Source organism: Condylostylus longicornis, unplaced genomic scaffold, assembly GCF_029603195.1.
Source record: "Condylostylus longicornis isolate FDR11 unplaced genomic scaffold, ASM2960319v2 ptg000030l, whole genome shotgun sequence".
NCBI lineage: Eukaryota > Metazoa > Arthropoda > Insecta > Diptera > Dolichopodidae > Condylostylus > Condylostylus longicornis.
Genome location: NW_026577999.1, coordinates 1,710,156 through 1,733,853, shown reverse-complemented (window position 1 = coordinate 1,733,853; position 23,698 = coordinate 1,710,156). Strand labels below are relative to the sequence as shown.

General features: G+C 25.9%; 1 protein-coding gene across 3 annotated transcripts in view; it reads right to left on the bottom strand.

Annotated features, from left to right (window-relative positions):
• The window catches only part of LOC129607840 (probable serine/threonine-protein kinase DDB_G0282963), a 160,884-nt gene that overhangs the window by 99,245 nt on the left and 37,941 nt on the right, over positions 1 to 23,698 (bottom strand). The window lies entirely within an intron of this gene.

Below are 23,698 nucleotides of genomic sequence, written 5' to 3'. Positions count from 1 at the left end.
AGTTCAATGCAAAAGAAAAATCATAAATCAAAAGACTAATTCATAATACCATTATAATTGCGCTGATAAACTTGTAATTGTAGAAACAAATTTTTGATTTAAAAAAAAATAAAATACCATGAACAAAATCGCGCTAAAAAGTAACCGCTAAAAGAGGGAAAACTTTTTTTAAATTTGGTAAAGTTGATTTTGTTTTATTATTTTTTGTATAGTTTTGGGTTTTTGTCTTGACCATATGATTATTTAGGTAGTGATGAAGTATAAAAAAAGAGTTGTCCCAAATTAAAATTTTTTTTGTTTCTAAACATTATTTTTGATTTTAAAATACGTTAATTTTTCTTTTATGAATTCTTAGAAATAAATATGTATATATAAAAACTTATGTGTATACATACATACGAATATATAGGCAAATGCCTTTTAGAGATTTTTAGGTAGCAAAGATTAGTAGATAAATTCTTTTGCTTATGCATACGATTAAAATGCAAATTGGGTGTAGTTGAAGTCCATATGGGATAGTTTTGTTTCGTTATTTTTCCCTGTTGCGTTGCATAATATTGCAAATTTTTACATTACATTGTTAGAGCTGAAGAAAATAATGGAAATATAATGCATTTATATACTTGCATATATTGTTTTCAGGAGATTTTAAATGAATTTTTTATGCTTAATAAATTTATTAATATATTTGTATCGAAGATTACTCAATGTATAATAATTTTGTACAGCAACTGTTATTAAAATGATGGCAACTGAACTAAAATTAAACTCGAAAATTTGAAATATTCCAAGGAGGCGTTAGACTTCCATGAATTTACTGGTATGAATTTCCATAGTACTGGAATGAATTCCGTAGTATTTACATATTGAAAACATTTAAGAAATCGGCTCCCCGCCGGGTTGTATAAATAACAATGAATCACATAAATAGTCCCCCGTGTAGATCCCCCAATGTATCGCATAAGTACCCTAATGTATCAGATAAGTCCCCCGTTTTGAACAGAGTTGTACTGTTAATAAGAAGAATAATAATATCCCATGGCTATTCATTTCTCTCAGACCGCATTGAGCCCTATATCAATCATATTTTAAGATAACATTTTGTCAACGTAAAATACATAAGAAGTTGCAAAAAAAAGTAAATTGTTATACAAATTTATAAAATTTATAGAGGCGTTTGCAAACAACAAAAATAAAATGTCGTCATATTTCGCGGTAATAACTGTTTTATGTACAAATTCTAAAGGAAATGCACTATAATTATAATTTAATTTAAAATATTCAATTTATAAAATATTTTTATTATCATAAGCCCAATTTCCGATTTGATTTTAAAAAATCACAAACATTATTTCTTAGAACAGATTTTTTTAATTCGGAAAATTTTCAATGCATCATTAACAAATCAGTAAAGTCTATTGTCTATTTTTTCCTTGAAATTCTCTCAAAATTCATTTGTGTAAGTTTTAGATAGGTCATTGAGCTTTAAGCTACTTACATACATAATAATAATAATAAAATTAAAACAATAAAAAACAACCTTGCATCAAAGTAAAGAGCTTAAAAATTAAAAAAGAAAACCCTATATATATAAGTAGACCTAAATTCAAAGATTTTTAAGATAAGACGCGTTATACAACAAATATGTATGTTTGTGTATGCATAATATAACAGTTAACTATTAACAAGTCAACCAAATCATATTAGTTAAATTACCTTATTAAGGTATATGTTAATTAGATAGAAAAGAATTTTATTTCTCTTAAGACTTCGAAAGCGTACTTCAAAAGAGATTTGGAATAGGTTTAATAATGTTGGTGAATAATGTTGTAGGTACACCTTTAATTTTATATTTGGGAACAAAAATGTGTAAAGGTATGTCAAAAAAAAAGTACCTACATATCTTTGATTCGGTTATTTTCTGCTTAGTTTAATCGAAAACTAAATTTTAATATAAAAAAAACTTAAAAGAATTTAAAAACAAGAAAAAAAACGAACAATATTTGGGCCCGCATCAATATACATTATTCTAGAAGGTTATTTTTACCTGTTATATTTATACATACATACACGTTGACATCTTTAATAAACAAAAATTTTAGTAAAATTTTTTTCGATTATCGACAATTTCCAAAACAAAAGTCAAAACTAATATGCTGATTAGTTTAATTCTGTTCCTCCGTCGTCGGTTCCGTTTGCCTAAGCAATCTATCTTCAGTTAAAATTTTTACACTCTTTAGTTGCCATTAGCAGAGATCTTTTATAAAAATGAATTTTCCCGAAAAATGTCTATTAATTACCAATTTTTTTTTTTGTATTCCCCTAAAAGTATGCAATAATAGAAAATCTTATTTTAAGAGTATAATGTGAAAAAAACATTTTATTTACAAACAAATATTTTCGTTTTAGAGCAAATGTGCAACTGTACAAACCGTTGGTTCAGCTTAAATTTATTAATTTAAATTGAAATTTCTCTTAGTGCCTGTCTTTTTATCAGTACTGAATGGGAAAACCTTAACAACAATAATAATGGTATGGAGTTCTGTTTGAACTTTGATTGGAGAAGGTTGACCTAGTCAGAGTAATTAAAATTTAAAAAACAAAAATTCAAATATTTTATTTTATAATAAATATTTTAAAATAAAATTATTTTAAAATACAAAATATCTATTTAAAAACAACACGGTAGTTGGGTTGATTGCATCGTGCAAGGATTGCGGTCATGGGTGATGAAGAGGAGTCATCTATAGATCCTAATCTAAAACAAAATATAAACTCAATTATTGCTGGCCTCACCAATAATAAAAACATTACCTGCACTGAATTGAAACGAAGTGTAATGACGAAATCCAGAAATAATGATGAAATTACGGCATTAAAAAAACAACTAGCCAAGCTCACAAAAGATAACCAAAAGTTGAGGGCTCAAATTGAAAAACAAAACACGTCATCAAATAAACCACGTGTCTCAGAAAATTTTTATAGTGCCTTAATGGATATAACGGAAGAATCTGATGATCCACAGGTAGATAGTGCACAGCCAAATCGTTCCGAGAATAATGATCTTCAAAATGATGATCTTGAATTGGAAATCAAAATACAGGAACTTGCTAAAAAAACAAAAGAAAAAAAAGCAAAAGAAATAAAAAAAAAAAATGAAATTACCAACAAAAAAACTAACGCTGAAGATGAAATACTTATGAAGAAAACTCCCAGCGGTACCAGAAACTCCAGCAGCAGCAAAAGAATGCCTCCTATCAATTTCGGTAAGACAGATGTTAAATTATTGAAACAACTTCTTAGCAGTGACCTAAAAATAAAAGACTTTCTGATCAAACAAATCAACGAAAATAATAACGTGCTATTTACATATAATATAGATGACTTCAAAAAAGCTCGTGGTGTTTTAGAAAAATCTGGTATAAATTACTATACATTCACACCAAAAGCAGAAAAAAGGTTGTCGCTGGTTCTGAAAGGACTGAACAGCTCTTATTCCTGTGATGAGGTGCTAGAGAGTCTAAAAAAGCATCAAAATGAAAATATAAAATTTGAAAAAGTTACAAGACTTACCACAAAGCATTCAACATCACAAGGTAGAATATTACCATTTTTCATTGTTCAAGCCGCACCACGAAGTTCACTAAGCGATATTTCAAAATAAAAGCAATTGACCATCTGATAATCCACTGGGAACGTATTAATAAGCCCAATATTATGCAGTGCACACGTTGCCAGCGATTTGGTCATCATTCGTCAAACTGCAATATGGATTATAGATGCGTAAAATGTGGCGAAAATCACTTACCTGGAAATTGTAATATTAAGCCGGAGGACCCAAAGGAAAAACTATTTTGCACACTTTGTAAAAATCATGGTCACCCAGCCTCATATCGGAACTGCCCAGAGTTCAAGGCAAAACTCTCTAAACGTTTGGAAGCAGCGGAAGTGACGAAACAAAAAATCCAAAACAAACACATTGCCTTTAGCATTACTCGACCTAATACGTATGCTAGTATTGTAAGTAATAATAATATTAATAAAATTAATACCGATAATAGTATTAGTAACAATACTAACAATATCTTGATTGAAATAAGAAATTGCATCCAAGAAATGCAAAAAAAATTTATTAACATTGAAAAAAATATAAATACTAACACTGATAGAATAAACATACTATTTGACTGTATGAGTATTGAAACTAACCACCAATATGATTAGATTTGACAATGACATACGATATAATCTGATTTCGATTAATGTCAACTCATTAATCTCGTATAATAAAAAATTCTCTTTTATGCATTTTCTGGAGAACTATAAGCCTGACATTGTTTGTATGTGTGAGACAAAACTTAAATCAACTGACCACCTCGTGGTAAATAATTACAAAATAATCAGGCGAGATCGTAAAAATGGTCTCGAAGGCGGAGGTGTTGCCATAGGAATTAAAAGACATTTCCAGTTTAGCATTGTAAATAATGACATTTTTAATGATTTTCAATGCATTGAACCGATCATTATAGCACTACAATTAAAACAAGGAAAACAATTATATATAGTTTCTATGTATGCAACAAATAGAAACTCACATATGTTTTTAACAGAAATGGAAAAAATATTCGAAGTATTGAATCTGAGCGGCCTGAACAATTACTACATTTTAGCAGGTGATTTTAACGCTAAACACACTTCATGGCTAAATTTGACAAATAATGCTAGGGGAACGCAATTACATAAATGGTTACAAGAAAATAATATAAAATACAGGTGCAATTTACTGCTAACAGACGCGCCAACTTTACCTCGTGCCAATTCCTACATTGACCTGGCGATAGTGGATGTCAGACTCAAAATAACTTTTTCACAGACTTATAACAAAATTTCCACGCTTCCTTATGACAGTGACCACAACGCTATACTCGTACCGTTCACAATTAATAACAACGACCTTCAAATCCAACACGAAGTGCTGGCTGATAATAATAATTTCAACTTTCTAAAAGCAAACTGGAAAACATTTCAAACTAAACTCGACCGTAACTATACTAACAAATACATAGCTGACAGTAACAAGATAGTGGATAGTAGTAACATTTCGACTGAAAATATAGACTACCACCTTAAACAACTGAATGAAATAATATTAGAAACGATGCACGAAACCATACCAAAAAATAAAAGAAATCATAATAATTTACAAAAATTTTATTCCTCAAAATTGAAGATACTTCTAAAAAAAAAAAGTAGTTTATTAAAAGACATTCACAAAATCAACAGACAAAGGTACAACCTTCCTACTTACAACTTACGACTGCTTAAAAGCCTGTTAAATAATATCAAGACTTTGATTAAGCAACAAATCGCCGTTGAAATTGACAAATACTGGCAACGACGTCTGCAAAAAATCGAACCAAATAACAATATGTTCCCACAGCTAAACAAGTTATTCAAAAAAAATAAACTTAACAAAATACAAAGCATACACATTGAACCGAATGACGTACAATTACTTATACATAATAATATTGACATCACAACATTAAAGCAAACAAACACAAATAAATACATATTAGAAGATGAAAAACAAATTCCTAATGTGCTTGGTACTTACTTACAAAATACACATAAAATTCGGCTACCCACCACCAGTAGAATACATAACAAAATAACAGAGAAAATAAATCAATTCAGACACAACTTAAACCAAATACACACTAACAACAAGACACTTTGTAACTTCACTAACTCAAACAAATCAACGGAACAGTATGGTGAAAATAGCCAATTCACGAACCAAACTGAACTTGAAACTAAATTTAGGACATTAACCAACAAGACATCTTCTGGTGTAGATGGGATCCCAAACCTGGTGTTGAAAAACTTAACTAGGCTAGTGATTTCGAAATATGTTATACTTTTTAATAATGCAATTAACAATTTGTATTTTCCTAAAATATGGAAGATATCTAAAACAGTATTGCTAAAAAAACCAGGCAAAGACCCGTATAATCCAAATAATTATAGACCAATAAGTTTGATGCCTAACATCAGCAAGGTTTTCGAAACACTTATAAATGACCGAATTACTAAATATACAATAGCAAAAGACATAATACCACAAAATCAATTTGGTTTTAAATTCAGACATAGTACTGTTCATGCTGTAACTAAACTGACTTCTGACATCTGCTGGTTTGTCAACAAGGACTTTGGTGTGGGTGCCTGTTTAATAGACCTTGAAAAGGCCTTTAATTCGGTCTGGTTGGATGGACTAGTTTATAAGCTATTGCATGAATACAAATTTCCTCGTCATTTAACTGCACTGATATGTAGTATGTTGTATGGGAATGAATTTATGATACAGATGTCGCAGGATTGCCAAAGTGGAAATTTCGTAATTGAGAATGGATTGCAACAGGGAACGGTTAATGCGCCGATCCTTTTTTCAATCTACGTTTCTGAATTGCTGAAATTGTTGGATCGTGTAAAAGGTAATTCATACTGCCTCGCCTTTGCAGATGATCTGATAGTATATGCCGCAGATAATACTGTATCCAGCATACAGCACAAAGTTCAAAAAATGTTTAATATCATTTTGGACTACTGCAAAGTATGGATATTGAAAGTGAACTACAATAAATGTGAGACCGTGCTATTTCGTAACACGGTTGACAAAGTAAGTTCTGACATAAAAAAAAACTGGAAAAGCTTCATTATAAAGACTCCTGAAAACACACCTCTTGCCAACAAAAAACTTGTTAAATATCTTGGAATATTTTTACATCGCAACTTAAACTATTCCGAGCATATCAAATATACAATATCTAAAGGTAACAAACTCTTTATGATGGCAAAAAAAATTTTTTACAATAAAAACATTAGTAACAGAGTGAAAATAATTTGCTACCAATCATTAATAAGGCCTACACTTGCATATGGTGCACCAATATGGTACAACATAAGTGCAAGTTTAATGGAAAAACTACGAAAGTTTGAGAGAAAATGCATAAGAGTCTGCACCGGAATATATAGAAAATCAGAAACCGGTTATAAACATTACTATTCTAACAAACACTTGTACAAAGAAGCAAACATAATCAGAATCGACAATTTTCTAGTAAAATTGATTCGAAATCATTATGATAAAGCACAAAACACCCCCGAAAATGGTCTGATATCACATATATTCTACCACAATGGGGAGTACATTAGAAAGACGTTGCTCACAGGATTCATAGCCCCTGAGCATTTTGTCTTTTTAGATCAACATGGTTATATTCAGGGCCAAGGGCACGTCCCCCTGTTATATCACTATAATAGACGGGCTACGTGCAAGGCCATTGAATATAACCCAGATGACATAAACAGGGAAAATTTAAAATATGAAATGTCAACTTCAGATAGGGACAAATGTATACATAAAAAATATTGGTGGTTGGACAATAGTTAGTGATAAGCAAGTACTGTGTAGTAGTACAAATAGTTTTAATTAGGATGTAAGTTAGGTTAGGGTAGGTTAAGTTTTATTTTTCTTTACGAAATAATTATTGGTTTTTTATTCCCGAATTTTCCAATAAAGTCATTTGAACAAAAAAAAAATAAAAAATTAATACCAAAATAGCGTAATAAAAATAGGATTACCATAAGTAAATCAACATAAAAATTTAGTTTTCAATTTAGATGTTGTTAAAAAAAAATACAAGCTATAGAGCCGTTTTTGTAAACTTTTCTAGGCTAAGTCAAGTATAATTGTTTTAAGGATAAAATAAAGTTTAAAATAAAAAAAAAAAAAAAAAAAAAATAATAATGGTATGTGGTACAGCTTATCTTAAAAAATTATTAAATTTAAAAATTTTTTAAATGTATAAAAATGTAGGTGGAGTACATGTTTTATCTCTTATCATTTTAATAAAGGTTAAATAAAAGTGAAATTTTTGTTTTACAACTAATTTTAAGATAAGAATTAAATTTTCGATTCAAATTTAATTTTTTTTTCTTGTTTTTTTTTGGTGTTATGTACTTTACCTAATTTCCTGTGAAAATTTTTCAATTCAATTCAATTTCATCAAAAAAGATAACTTACAAAAAATACAAAAGAATGAATAATAATTTTAAAATGATTACACTTGTCATATACTGCGTTCCAAATCATACTATTGCTCATGTTTGTTTACTATGTTATGCAAAAAAAAATACAGAAAAATTTAATTTAAAGAATTTTTAGTGAGTTTTTTTTCGTTTTTATAAATTTATTGCAATAAAATTAATATTTTTAAAAAAAATTTCATTAAATTAATATTGAATATAAAAATTTTAATATATACTTAAATTTTTACGATTCACTTAAAATTGAGAAATTGAAGTTCATTAGATGAGCAAATTGAGTGGTCAATTACCTAAATGGGGAAATCAAAGATCTCTAAATGTTTAGTATAATAATTCACCTCACTTCTAAGCATGTCAAAAAAACACACCACAGATCAATGTTATTTACTCTCAAAGAAATTGTTTAGTTAAAAGAAATGATTTGAAAATGCATCGCCACATTTTATTAGAATAGAACTGATTACTGAAATTTAATTAGGTTTATATAAATTCTCGTGTATTTTTTAAGGAGTTTCGGGATTCTGATTTCCGTTTACGTACGTGATATAACGAACCTCTTGAAAAACTAATAAATTACACATCAAAATGAAAATCCACTGAAGGCAGCACACAAGTCTCGCACAGTAAACGTTTTGCCTTTAATTTTTATACCTCTCTTTTAGACAAAGACCTTTCACACTAAAAATGAAGCATTTCGCCATAGCAATAGTCTCAGTTTCGGATGTCCCACGGAAATAATTCGCGATTTTGAAGTGTGATACAAATCCCCTAAGTTTTAATATCTCAAAGTTAGTTGGATTAACTAATATAATTAAAAATATGTACAGTAATAATTTTTTTATTTTATTACAATATTTAAAAAGTATCAAAATTCAGTGTGATCTAGAATTACATTCAATTTTATTTTGATCTTTTTTGAGTTTTTTGTTTTGGATCATAGGTGTCTCCTCCATCTACATATTATTATGTATAACATTGTTTATTTACAATCTTTATTATACAAAAGTTAATAATTATTTATTTTCATTTATATTTTCATTATTGTTTGTTTTTTTTCTACTTGTATAACAGTATAATTACATTTTTTTTAGATCTATGTAATTTAATATAAATAAAAGATTAAATCTTGTTGGTTTTTCTGAAAATCTCTTTTTTTTTTTGTGCTAAATTGTAATATTAAAGCGTAGAATGGTATGGCAGTAGCTGATATTTTTCTTTTATTTTATTTTAATTGCATGCCATTTTCTGTTATACAAGCACTTATTAGCTACGGATAATATTGTGAAATTTTTGTATTACTGTGTAAATAAAGTTTCAGTTCAATTTATTTACATTATTGTTAAAAATTAAAAGTTGCCATTAATAACAAACAAAAAAATATTAAAATAAAAAAAGAAAAGTTTTTAGATATTTTATAATTAAATTTTACAGATTGAAAGCATAATGAAACGTAGCGTAAAAATTGAAAAAAAAAGTGACATTTTTATTAGACTTTTCAACTTTATTGTTAATCGTTATTGCTTTTATTTGGTAAATTTGAAATTTAAGTTGATCAGATCGGATGTTGCTATTGATTTCCTTTGGTTTCTGTTTTTTGTCTCTTGTCATTTGTAGTATTATTTTTGGGTAATGATATGGAAAATTAAAAAATTTGTTTAAAAAAATTTATTATATAATGGCATTAAGCTTCCGTTACTTTTAGAAAAAAACATTAAATATACTTACTTTGAGTAAGTATATAGAAAAATAAATACAAAATAAAGAATAGATTGACAGTCGAAACGTACATACGAATAGTTATGATAAGAAAGATAACAAATAAAATTGAAACGGAAATTGTTTACAATTGCAATAATTTACCAGGATCAATAAAATTTTGATTAGAATTTGTGCTTTAATTTTAATCGAATGTCAAAATTTATTTACTTTCATATTATAGTTAATGAAAAGCTTTTTAGTTATGTAACGTGTGCATTGAAATTTTGTTATGTAACGTGTGCAATGTGTGCACGTGGCACCCATTAAAAAATTTCATGACTAATATTAAAATTTTACAAGGGGTTTTTTTTTCATTATTTTAAATTTTAAAAGCTTTCATTTTGATACTTGGTTACAATTTTTCTATATTCTTAATATTATTACCTTCTTGGCTCAAACTCAAATGGTAATTCAAGAGTGCATGAAGAATTTACTATCAAATTAAAGTACACAATTTAAAAGCTGTTCAGATAAAACGAATCTATAAAGAGTTGGCGAAATTTAGAAATTGCATTTGAAATTTTGTAACTAAGGTTACCTTCGGCATAGTCAATATGAATCGTGATATAGTAATTATCTGTTTGATATTTGCAATGTCCTACAGTTGTTGATTACCACTTGATTTTGACGAACGCTATTTAGACAAATGTAACACTTAAAAATTAAAATTTTTTCGGAGTTATTTACTATTATATTAATAAACATTTTAATTTTCAATATTAATACCAATATCCATCGTTCCAGAAAGACGGCAACATAACAAATTCATAAGGCAATTCGATGATCAAACGTTCCATTCACACTTTCGTATGTCCAAAGCTGCTTTTAATGTAAGTTGTTTATATGAAGATATAATATTATGACTGCACTACAGCAATTTCTTTCTTATCAGAAAATGTTTAAACAATAATTTTGTTGTGAACCTTTTTCCACAAAGTCTTTTTTTTTATTCATCCTCTGCATTAAAATCAAATTCTATTTCTAATCTTCCTGATAATAACATTAAAACGAAAGGATTGGTCTCACCTAAAATGTTTTTAATAATTTTTTTAATTTTGCATGTACGTAAGCATTTTTTTTCTAAGACAATACTTAGGAAGTATTACGGTTTTCGGAATATTCACCCATCATGATTGAATTCCAAATGCCTACTACCTAACATCTAATAATACAAAATCAAAAACTTATCATAAAAAAAAAGTTACCGGTTTCGACAATCATTTTGACATTATGTTACAAAATAGTTCGATTGTCGTGCGTCAGTTACAACGCCAAACGCTTGGCTATTACCAAAATACGATCATTTTAAACTGTGCCGGGTAATTAGCAACAATAATTAATCAAACATCAACTGAATATTTTAAATGAAGACGATAAGAAATCTCTGTGAAATTATCAGACGCTTAATCAAAAGTGAAGTGCATTACATGGTATCTCTCTTATTCTTTCTCTACACCAATACGTTTTTATAATTTCTCCAGTCTTAGATTATTTTCGATTTTTAGTTGCTTCTGTTTTTTTTTCGTCTATATATAAAAATCATATAATTTTTTTCAGTATTAATATGCTACTTTTTTTTTTTTTTAACAAACTAACGAAAAATTAAAAAAGAAACGAATAAAAAAAATTTTAATTTTTATGACAAAAAGAGAAAAAAAATGTAAAAAACTGGTATTTTCTTAATGTGAATTGCGAGTCAGTGATAGTTAAAGAAAAACGGAAATTATGTACGTTAGTTAAAAAATTCACTAGTTTTCCTTAACCAACTAATTTTAGGTTTTAGAAGAAAATCTAGCATTTCGTCAACTCTTGAGCATGTATACTAAAGCTTTCTTGTCTCTTTTTTTTGTATTTTTCTTTCTTTCAAAACATTTTTACGGGACAAGTTTTATTTTTTGGTTTTTGTTTTTTAAAGATTTTCATTTGATATCGTGAATTGTTTTCGTTGTTATTTTGAATGCGCGAGATTTTCATTTCACTCGATGTCGTCAGATATAAGTTCGACAGTTTTAATGTTTCTTTCATATACAAATGAAAAAAGAAAAATGTTGTTAACTTTAAAACTCGTTTATTTTTTTTTTTGTTTTTTTGATATTAATTGCTAGGTTGTTGTTGTAATAGGTATTCATAAAGTAAAAACTAAAGTTGTTTTGTCAGTTTGGCCACGTTGATGTTATTATAGAAAAATTTTTTCAATGGTTAATGCTTATATTGGTCATGTTTTGCTCATTTTCTTGTTTTGTAGTTTTTCCTCGCGCGTTATTTTCCTTTGCTTGTTGTTTTTTATTGCAGTTATTTTGTAAGCATCTGTGTGCTTTTGTGTGTGTGTATAATTATTTTAAAAAATAATGATAGAAAAAAAGTAATCAAACTGGCTGGTCAAACAAATGTTTTTCTTTTCTATCTTTAATTTTTTTTCTCCATTTTTTTTTTTTTTACCGGTTGTTAATAATTGTTTGTGCTTAATTTCTAAATTAAGTTATTGTAGAAGTAGCCCTTCGTTTGCTATGCTAAAATATTATCAATATTTTACATTTGCGAAAAATTTGTATCCACGTGACAGTTGAAAATTTGTTTTTGAATAAAGATTGTCAAACGTCACTTTTCGTTTTATCCGACAAACAAAGGATAAACGGCTGTATTAGAAATGTATTTAAACATTTTGGATGAATACCTTTACAAATCCCGCCAATCATTATGCTATTTTGTTATTTATGCTATTTGGCCTTTTTTGCATAGTTACAATATTTAGTTAGAAAGGATGGAAAAGCACTTACATATTCTTTCTTTCAAAAAGCAATTAAATGGCTATTCGTATGACAACAATGCCAATTTGATTTTTTTGTTCTTATTGGTATTTGGCCATTATTATTAATATTTTTGCTACTTTTTTCTCAAGTTATGTTGTTTCTTTTTCTAGCAAAATTATAGTGTCTTCTTCATTTTCGTTTAAAAGTGACCATGAATGTAAAGATTTTATTTTATGAAGTTATTTTGTTTTTCTTTTACTATTATGTGAATAAAAGTAAAAGAAGATTTCGATATTATTATTTTTTTAAATTTAACGACTTCTTTTATAATTTTTATGTTAAAATTATGTTGTTAGCATAGAGAAATAGCAAAGGTAAAAGTAAATAAGGTCTTTAAAATGAAAATTATTTTCACGTGAATTGCAGTAATTTTCTTACTGTGCAAACGAATATTAAAAAAAAATGAAAATACCGGCAAATCGTCTTATTTGATTTTGTGTTTTATTTTTTTTTTCATGAATCAACTGCATATTTAAACTTTGGCGTCATAATATATGTCAATAAAGCTATTCTTTAAAGAAGATATTGAAGATTTTAAGAATAATATTACGATTCATGTTTAAGCATGTGTCACCTTATTTTTTTTATCAGTGTTACCAGCCAAACATTGTTGATCCTAAAATAAAATTGAATTTTCCTCCATGAAAATTTCTTTGAAATTATTTAAAATAAAGTTTTAGTGCATCGTCTTCTTTTGTTTTACAATCTCATTCATCCTTATACTTTAATTCTTTTGTTCTGCGATTTTCAAAAATTTAATATTTAAAAACTTGTTTCTTTCAAATGGAAATTGTTTAAAATTTATAATTTTATTAATTGGCATCGAATCGTGTTGAAATCCAATAAAGGAGTTAAGGATTCATTTGAATTTCAATTTGAGGGAAACTAGTTTTTATATTTTTCACTTTTAATCCTGTAAAAAGACAACCTTGAAGAATATGAGTTTCTATAAAAGATGTGCAATTTGGACATTAAAAATTTGAAACAAAATTTAATTGAAAAATCATTTTTTCAGCAATAAAATCGATTCGATTTTTCATTTAAATCGATATTATGATGAGAAATTAAAATAAACATCAGAATTCCTATGTAAACTTAGAATTACACATACAAGTAATAAGATTTTTATATACTGCAATAGAATTAGGTTAAATTTAAAATGTAGACAATAATTTTTATTACATACCATAAAAATTCATAGTTATTTTGTTATTTCAATTAATAAAGTTTCTTTTTTTATATCCGTAACTTTGGTTCATAATATTTTTATTAAAGAAAATTATGACGATGGAGAAATGAGAAAATAAAACCCTAATATAATAAAAAGCGTAATCATCGTACATTGGGTGTGAAATCAATAATGATAAGCGTAATGAAAATTCCATATCCTGAATTAAATAATATAGAAATAAATCCTTTAGAAAAAAAAGCAAAAATATTTGAATTTTATTATCCGATTAAAGGTGTGAAAATTATTGATTATTAATCGTATGTGCCTGCGTGCTATAAATTTTTTTATTGGCTCTTACTTTTTTATAATTATATAATTACGAATTAAAAATTTGATTTTTTAATAAAAATGTATTAAAAATTTAATCAAATAAATTTAAATTATTTTAGTTGAATTCTCTGGAGTAACTGGGGTAAACCTTTGGAGTTCTGATGGAATCGGCGTTCTGACGGTAACCGTTTGAAATTCTGGAAGTAAAAGTTTGGAGTTCTGGAGGTGAATCTAAATAAATTAATGATTATTTTAAAAAAAAATTTAGAATTCTTCTAAATTTGTAAAGAATTTTTTTAATACATATTATGTTCTTATTTTTAGTATATACGTTTGTTCAATACAATTTAACTCTAGGAAAATGTTCAATTTCAGAACTGCCAAAAATTTTAAAAAATATTTAGGTATCACATGATTATTATGCATGTATTTTAATATTAAAATTATAAAATGAAACGTACCTATTTGTAATTAGATATTTGTTAAATTTACAATTAAATGCTTGCATTACTCGTATAATAAAATAAAATAATGTCAATAATACGAGTAGTAACGAAAATAATTTTGAATAATAATAACATTGACAACAACTGCAATGTTAATAGTAACAAAAACAATAACAAAAATTTTAACAGAAACCGCCTGAAAACGCAAAAATGTTGTTAACAACAAGTTCACAGAAACAATTAAAAAAAGGAAAAAAAAAAAACAAAAAAACATTTTTTTCGCCTATAATTCTCTTTAAGCCAGTAATAAAATATTTTTCGAAAACATCTAAGCAACTTTGATAATAGTGCTGTGATAAAAATGCCAGAAGGAGCGTTAGTTTTTCTAGTTTCATTTTTCTTTTGGTTTTGCATTGCGTTTTCTTTCTAAACCTGAGACGACGAAAAGATTACAAACAATTTTTTTCGTTAAGAAAGTGAAATTTTTTATTTTTTTTTGTAACTTTTCAATTTTTTGTTTTGGTTTTTCTTCTTTTTATTTTGGTGCGCTCAATTACAATTTTTATTTATTGGCTGTTCGGTTAATGCTTAGAGTTAGATACTTGATTAGTTAGATGCTTTGATCGGCACAGTAGATATTAATTACATACATAACACATAAGACACCAATATGTAATATTTACAAAGTGTTCCACTACTTTAAATATCAAGTAAAAAATGTGTCCTAATTATAACAATCCTAAAATTATAAGAAAATTTTCGAACATGAAACAAAACCTTGCAATGCCAACAAGTTTTAAGTTGAGTATGAGAGGAACATGAGATCAGTGTGTTTGAGTGTTTGAGTCTTATGACTAAATTGAGAACAAGAAAAACATTGCTTTAAAATGGCTTCTGGCAATCACGCAGCCATTAAGAGATGAATATTCTGTTAAAATAAGGGCAATTCAAAAATTACTTTTTCTGAGTGACTTTTGTTACGCATTCAAAAGCTAATTATATAAGTCTCTTTAAATTGAAAATTGAAATTTCAGTCAAAATTTCACGCAGCAACCGAAGATGGTATAAACATTCATACTTGTGTAGCTCCCAGAATCATTGATTCAAATTTTGTGCATCAACTCTTTCTATATTTCTTAAATTCCTGATTTTGGACTGCTACTAATGTTGAATACTAACGGTACAACTTGTACATTAATAAAAATGTTAGAAAATTAACTCATTGATATTACATACATACATATATGTACATATATATATGTAGATATTTATGCGCTCATGTTTTTTAGGTATTTAAAAATATTTCTTGGTAAATTCATACTATTTCATACCTAAATTCATACATGTATGTTTAAAAATTGATGATGACTTTCAAGAAACTTTGATTTTTTTTATGTTTTCTAAAAATCCCATTTTTAGAAGTCATCGTACTTTCATTTTAATCGAAAGTTTATGTTTATAAAAACCAAAAACAGAAGAAAATGAAAAAAAAAAATTAAATTGTTGAAAACAAAATGTAATTTTTTTCGCTTGTTTTACAACATACGATCATACAAATATTACATACACACATTTATACACATACAATAAGACAACGCATTCTGTCTCTTATTGAAGAAATTTTTACAAACATAAATATCGAAATTTTTCGAACATTCAGGCTTACAAACATTTTGCTTGTTCTCTTGTAATGTTACTTGTATTTTTTGTTTTTCTGTTTTTTTTTTTACTTTATATTTATTTTTGGTTGTTATAATTTTTTGAGTTATCGTGAAATATTATCGAAAGGTGATAAAGTTAAAATTATTTGAAAATTTGGGACAAAAAGTAAAGTTATCAAATTTAAAAAAAAAAAATAAACACAACTAAAAATTTATTTGTATGAAATATTTTTCACAACATCAAACAAGAGGTGTGAATCCTTTAAAATAAAACGATACTTTTAATATCCCATGTACATTATTTTTTAGAAAAGGTTAAATGCATTGAGGACGGCAATTAAAAAAAAATTGATAAAATTTATTTATTTACACATATGTTTACTTTTTTAGATTTTAATGTCATTGTTGAGAGATAAAGATGCAATTTGATATTCAATTTTGTTTGTTTGTTGAATCATACAAGGTCAATAATTGATAAAATTGATGTATTTTTTTTTTTGATACTCAAAACTTTAATTTCCAATTGAAGGCGAATTATTAACAGTTAAAAATTTAGTTTATATACGTAAGAATGCTAAATTGAAAAGAAATTAAAGTTTTAATTATATAATTCATAATAACATGTACACCTGAAGTCAGAAACTAGATTACTCAATGCCCTGAAATAATCAATCGATTATATTACTTAGTCCTAGATTGATAATATTGATTAATATTAAATAACTAAAGAGCATAATTAACAGCTGAAAAATGTAAAAACACCAGTTATGTAGATTTAACTGCAAAACAGTGAAATTACGGCAACACTGATGATAAGTATTATTGCTGAAAATATGAGTAAACTGAAATTTTGTGTGAGAGTAATTGCGATAAGAAAATTTTTTCTTAATTATTTCATATTTCGACAAAAAAAACTGTAACTGTTATACAAAATATTTTGACTCTCCCATTATTTTATTTTTATTAAAGAAATCATAAGATGATGATTTTATTATAATAATCTCAAATTAGAAAGAAAGAAGGTAGTTTTTTTTTTCTTACAATAATCGATTTCAATCGATTTATTATCGTTAGATTTGTGCCTGTGCGATATTAAAAAGATAAAATTATTATTTTTTTTCATGATTAATTTTTATAAGCCACCTTTCGGTTATTTTAAGAAATACGCTCATATCGACACATACATACATACGTATATAAAAATTTACGTTTTGCCTATTTTTGAACGTAAATGAAATTTTTTTTATTTTTTAAATTGCAAAAAAAAGCAGATAAAATTAAATTAAAACGCTCTATTCTTCTTCCTACTAGCAATCAAAGATTATAAATTATTTTTCATACATATAAAGAATTTTTAGGGGAAAAAAATATTTTTGGCTAAAAGTTTTTATTACGAGAACGTAAAACGACACAAAATGCCTGAAAAAGAAATGAGCAAATTTTTTTTTTATTTTCAATGCCAAATAGTCACCTATTTAAAGAAAACGCCATAATATTTTTGTTGTTTTTTAGTATAACCGTTAAAATTAGATTTCTTTTTTGAAATAAAACATTGACAAATACAAAAAAAAATATTTATATTGAAAAATAAATAAATAAAAACAAGGAGGAAAAGCAGAAAAAGCAAAAAATTTAGAACAAATGATCAAAAATCGCAATAAAAAAATATTTTTTTTTTTTTTTTTGCAAAAAAAAAAATTCTTGGTTCATGGAAGAAAAATGATTCAGAATCGAGTCAAGGTCTTCTACTTTCTGATTTTTTCTTATAAGATAAAATAATTGGAATATATTAGAAAGGTTGGTCTTACCATAAAATCAAAATGAAAATTTTCATTTTAATTTAATAATATCAAATTCCATTCGTATATGTAAGGAACTTACGGATTCCTAAAACTCCATTCATTTTAAATCTGCGTTTGAAAACATTTTGATAATAGATTGATACATTCATTCTAGATGTTTTTGATGTCCCTGCAAGGCTCACTAAACTACTTTGTGTTGAAAGAAACTATACCAATAATTATAACATTCTCCAACTATCTTATTAAAAATTAAAAAAATATAAAAATGTACATACATAATTAAGTTTTATAAAATGTCATATAAAGAGGGTTACCAAGTTTCAACAGATTATATAGCGAAACTGCAACAGACTATAGCAATCTGATAATATGTAAGACAAGTTTCGTTATTCTAATTAAATTTGTTCTAGTGGTAACACTCTTCTGTATTCCAAAATGAAATTAGTATAAAATTTAAAATAATGCAAAAATTATTTTGGTTTCCTTGAAAATGAAAATTTCACTTTTCCATAGAGAAAAAAAAAAATAATTTTCATGTATTCGGTGACATAATTTTTCTTGAAAAATAATTTTTTTTTATTTTTGTTTTTAAAGATTAAAAACAATTTATTGCTTTAGTCTTAAATAAGTTAAAAAATATTTAAAGAACAATGATATCAGAGATGCTAATTTAAATTTCTCAAGAAAATATTTTAAAAACTTGATGTAATTTAAACAGTATGGTTTTTATTTTGTATAAAATGAATATAAGTAATCGAAGTTTTTTTGGTATAGCTTTGGAAAAATAGGCTTACCATTATCAAAGTTTTGCTAGCAGTAGGTTTTGCTAGTGCTATCTTCCATACTATAAAAGGAATAGAACGGAGAGATTTGAAGATTTGCAGTGCATATATAGAAATAAAATTATAGAAAGAGAATAAGCATAATGAGTTTGACAGAGTAACAGTTTTACTCAGGTGAAGCAGACTAAAACTAGAGATTTCCTAGAATTTAGACGATCCAGAAAAATTTACCTAATAATATATATAAAATGTACATTATTAACGCAAAAACTATACTTAAAAAAGAGGAAAATTAAATTCGGAATTAAATAGTTCGAACTGAAATAATGTAAATAGTACTCCAGAACGGTATTCGCCATATTGAAGTCTGCAGACATTGAGCTTAAAAAATTTCATTCAAACAGCCAAGGCTTTTTATTAAACATATCAGAATCAGATTGCGAATCTTTTGTTTCCATCAGTAGTCCAATCGTAAAAATGCTGGGTATTACTTGGCAACCATTTTCAAAAGAATTCCATTTTTTTTGCAATTTCAAGGATTCTAGCTGCAAACCTAGTAATATTTAATAGAATGAGTTTAAAAGGACTTGAAACTTTTGTTGGAAAATAAGAACACACTTCAAACTTCAATAAAACTTATTCGCGTTCCTAAGATTTTCCAAAAAAAAATTCCAAAAATTTTAGTCATTTACTTTAAATTTCATTTCTACATTACCAGTAAGTAAAAAAAGATGTTTAAACGTACCTGAAAAATAAAAGAAAAAATTATTGTTAATACCATTATTGTGAAAAGTTAATTAAAAAAATATAAACTGGAAATACACAATATTGAACAAGTTGTTATATAAGCAAATTTGAGTAAAATATCATTCCAACCTTGAAATATTTTTCAATACGAAAACTAATTCAAACATACGCACATTACACGCAGCATTTCCTGGACCAACTATTAATTTTATATTTCTAAATTTTATAATTAATTGGAAATATTAAAATTTAACTGTAATTTTTCGCATTAATCCAAGTTATAGTCATTTGGCTTTGATAATGCTTTTTCAAAGCATAATTTATTATTAGAAAAAAATTGATTTAATTTATTTAATATTTTCTCAAATTATTAATTTTTATTTCTATTGAAATTTGAAAAAAAAAAAGAAAGTAAAAGTTTTTCTTGAGTATAAAATCAAAATTGCGCATATTATACAACAATTTTATTTTCAAATTAAAAATTATTCAACATAGAAATTGAAATATGAAAAATAAAAATGAAAAATTGAATATTTTTTATATACAAATATTTTTTATAATTGTGGTAATTTATAAATTTTTATAACAACAATAAATCTAAAAGAAAATTGCAAATTAAATGAAAGAAAAAAGAAATGACAGATAAATGTCAAAATTTATTAAATAAATTATGAATCAATAACAATATGAACGTCAAATATAGTATTTGTGTGTGTTTGTGTTTGGCAATGTATTTGCAGCAATCATAATAAAATATTTATGACATGCGATATTCTTCATTAATTATTTTTATAAGACTGTCATTTTTACAATTGTTATAAAATAATTTTGTAATAAATTTTTTTTGTTTTTCAATTTTAAATTATGCGATTAGAAAAATATTTCCGAATTCATTAATGGCATTAATTGACAGCATATGTAATTATTTAAAATTAAATTTTGATAAAAATGAAAACAAAAAACAAATAATGTTATTTCTGTCATTTTTTATTTCAATTCTGGATTAATTGTAATTAAAATTTAAAAAAAATATAAAATTTTAATTAATTTTACTTATTTTTAAAGGGTATTTTTTTTTTTTTGCAGTTAACTGCGGACTTGAAAGAAAGTTATGTTGGATTTAAAGTTGAGATTTTTTGTAGTGATGTCTTTTGTTTCACTAACCAAAGTATGGACCAAAAAATTTCAAACTTTTTACCCGGATTGAATATTTCATTTCAGCTCGTATATTTTCTTTGATGAATTCGGATTGAGTATTTCATTAAAGGTTTAGTACAAGTATAGTGATAAGACAGTGATCTGTCAGTTCTTTTTACTGGAAATTTTGAATATTAACTAAAGCTTGATGATATTTTTGTTCTTTATTTAAGAGCTATTATATGAAATTTAACTAGACTTTAGCTTTTCAATTGGAACAAAATTAAATTTTAAGTACAGAATATGCTTGCTATATAATTGTCTGCAATTTGGATGTGGTCTAAATAATGAAAGTATGAATGAGTAATAAAAAATTTGGTGAAATTTATAATATTTTAAAAAATTATTACTAAAATGCAATTAATATATTAAATTTAGATTTCTATTAAATTAATGTTCATGGTTGTTTAATAGCAATCAAAATAATATTCTAGTTTAAAAGTTTTCCAATGTCAACCGAATTAAAATCGAGAGCCTCACGAGAAATTCACGTAGATCTGAATTATGTTGCCTTATTTTGTTACTATTTTGTGCTTCTTGAAAATTTTTAATTTCTAAATTTACAAAATAAGAATAAATTAATCAAATTGTCATGCCCTTTAATAGGATTTCCTTTTCATTTTACTTGTATAAAAAAAAACTAAATAAATTATATGCTACTATAGTTTTACTATATTTGCAATTTTTAAATCCTCCCAGGTTCATTCTTTTTTTTAAATTTAATATTTTCTAGGTATTTTGACAAACGTTTCTTCTTATTATATAATTAATATTCGGGTGACAAAATTTGAAAGGGATAAAATAAACGGCGTATACGGTCTTCATATTATTTGAATAAAATTTATAATGCTAAAAAAAAAAATATTTATTATGAGAATTGCAAAATTTTTATTTTTTTACGTACATATAAGTTTTTGATCACGTTTTCTTTGTTTCTTACCATTATCACACAGGACGCCATAAATTCACTTTTGAAATATAGTTAGATTTTAAATTCAGAACTGAAAATTATGAAAATATAATTTATTAGCAACAGATTTACGTATGCAGGACTTATACAGAAAAGACCTTGAACTTTATAAAAAAATTTTATTATTTAAAAAACATAAACGTATTAAAATTATTTATGAGTGCTCATTTGAGAGAACAAAAGAAATTTTAATTGAAAGTATTGGTATACGTTTGTTTTAGGTGGAATTATATTTGCGCTTTAGAATTCAGTTGTAAAATGAATTGAAACGAGATGAATGAGGACATTAATCTAATTGTTGTGTTAAGCAATTCAATTGAATTTAATTAAAGTGAACTGAAGAAGATATATATCGTTTGTTGTATGATGGTCTTAAATGTGTTTAGTTTGTATTAACGTTATTACAGCATCACATTTAGAAATATTAAAGTACATATTAAATTTATTAATATTGAACTTGCAGGAGTGGCACTTGAGTCGCAATTTTTCATACACAAACAGCCAATCTATACAAAAGTTAACCTTTTTTTTTAGATTTTGAAAGTATTTACATTTGAATTAATTTAAAAATTTATACATTTGGTTCATGAAATGAATAATTGAATTGAAAATTAAATAAATTTAAATTATATTTAATTAATTACAAAAATTTTTTCTTTAAATGTGTTACATAAATTTGCAACTTAAAAAAAAATATGGCCTAATTTTAAAAAATTCCTTATTTAAAAAAAATTCTAATTTTATTTCTAACTTGCTTCCAAAAATTTATTTAGCAAAATATTTAAGAATAAAAAATATAAAAGAAATTAAAAAAGAAAACTATGTATGAATTTTACTTAAAATAAATTAATATAAAAAAGAAATCGTGAGCCCTGAAGGTATTGATCTCCAGAAGCCAAGCATTATAATAAACCCTAATTTATGGTATAATTTTCATCCATAAAGAAAATATTCACTATTTAATACTAGATAGTTAAATTCTTCTCAATAATACTCGCACAGTATCATATATTGTATTTGATGCTATGCTACTACTAATAACAATTATTGCTGCTGCTACTACTGTATAAATTCTGCTGCCACACAAATTACTGTTTTGTTACTCACTTATGCAGATATATGTAATTCGTGTGTTGTTATAGTGAATATTAAATGAAAATTTTTATTAAACTATGTTTTGTGGCAATTTTTATTAATTTTTTTTTGTTTTAGCTTCCATAATGTGATGATAGCCTTATAGCTTATACACTAAATAATTTTCCTACTGGTTATTACATTGATTATATTGATATACAATATAGATTCTTTTTACTTTTTCTAAATTTTCATATACCGTCTACTAATTCTTTTTTATATTTTAGGTGTTTTTACAATAAGTATAGCGAAAATAAAATGAATATATTGGAATTCTTTAAATTTATTTGTGGAATTACTTGATTTTAAATATACATATATAATAGTATATTACATAAGAATGTAATATGTGATGGCTATATGTCGACATTACTGTTACTGTATCATTTACTCGGGGTATACGAGCTCATTTAAAAGTAATATTTGTTTATAAATATTATTGATTAGAGCCAGCAATTTTTTATCGGCTCTAACCAATTATATATAACTTTACTGTTATATAACTTTTCTAAAAATCGACATTGCCCAGCGCAAACATTAAACACTGCCGCAATTGAAGAGGCGTAAAAAGGAATTCGCAGCATTCTTTCTCGTTGAAACCAGCTTAACGAAATTCAACCAACACATCTTGTGGAGACGACACCTTATTTTTTGGATTTGCATATTTTGCCCGAAATGCAAACACCCCTTAAAGAATGAATCACAATGAAGATATGCTTTGTGTTAAATGCCAGAAAAATCAGAAAAGTTCTCTAAGAATAGGAGAATTATATTTTTA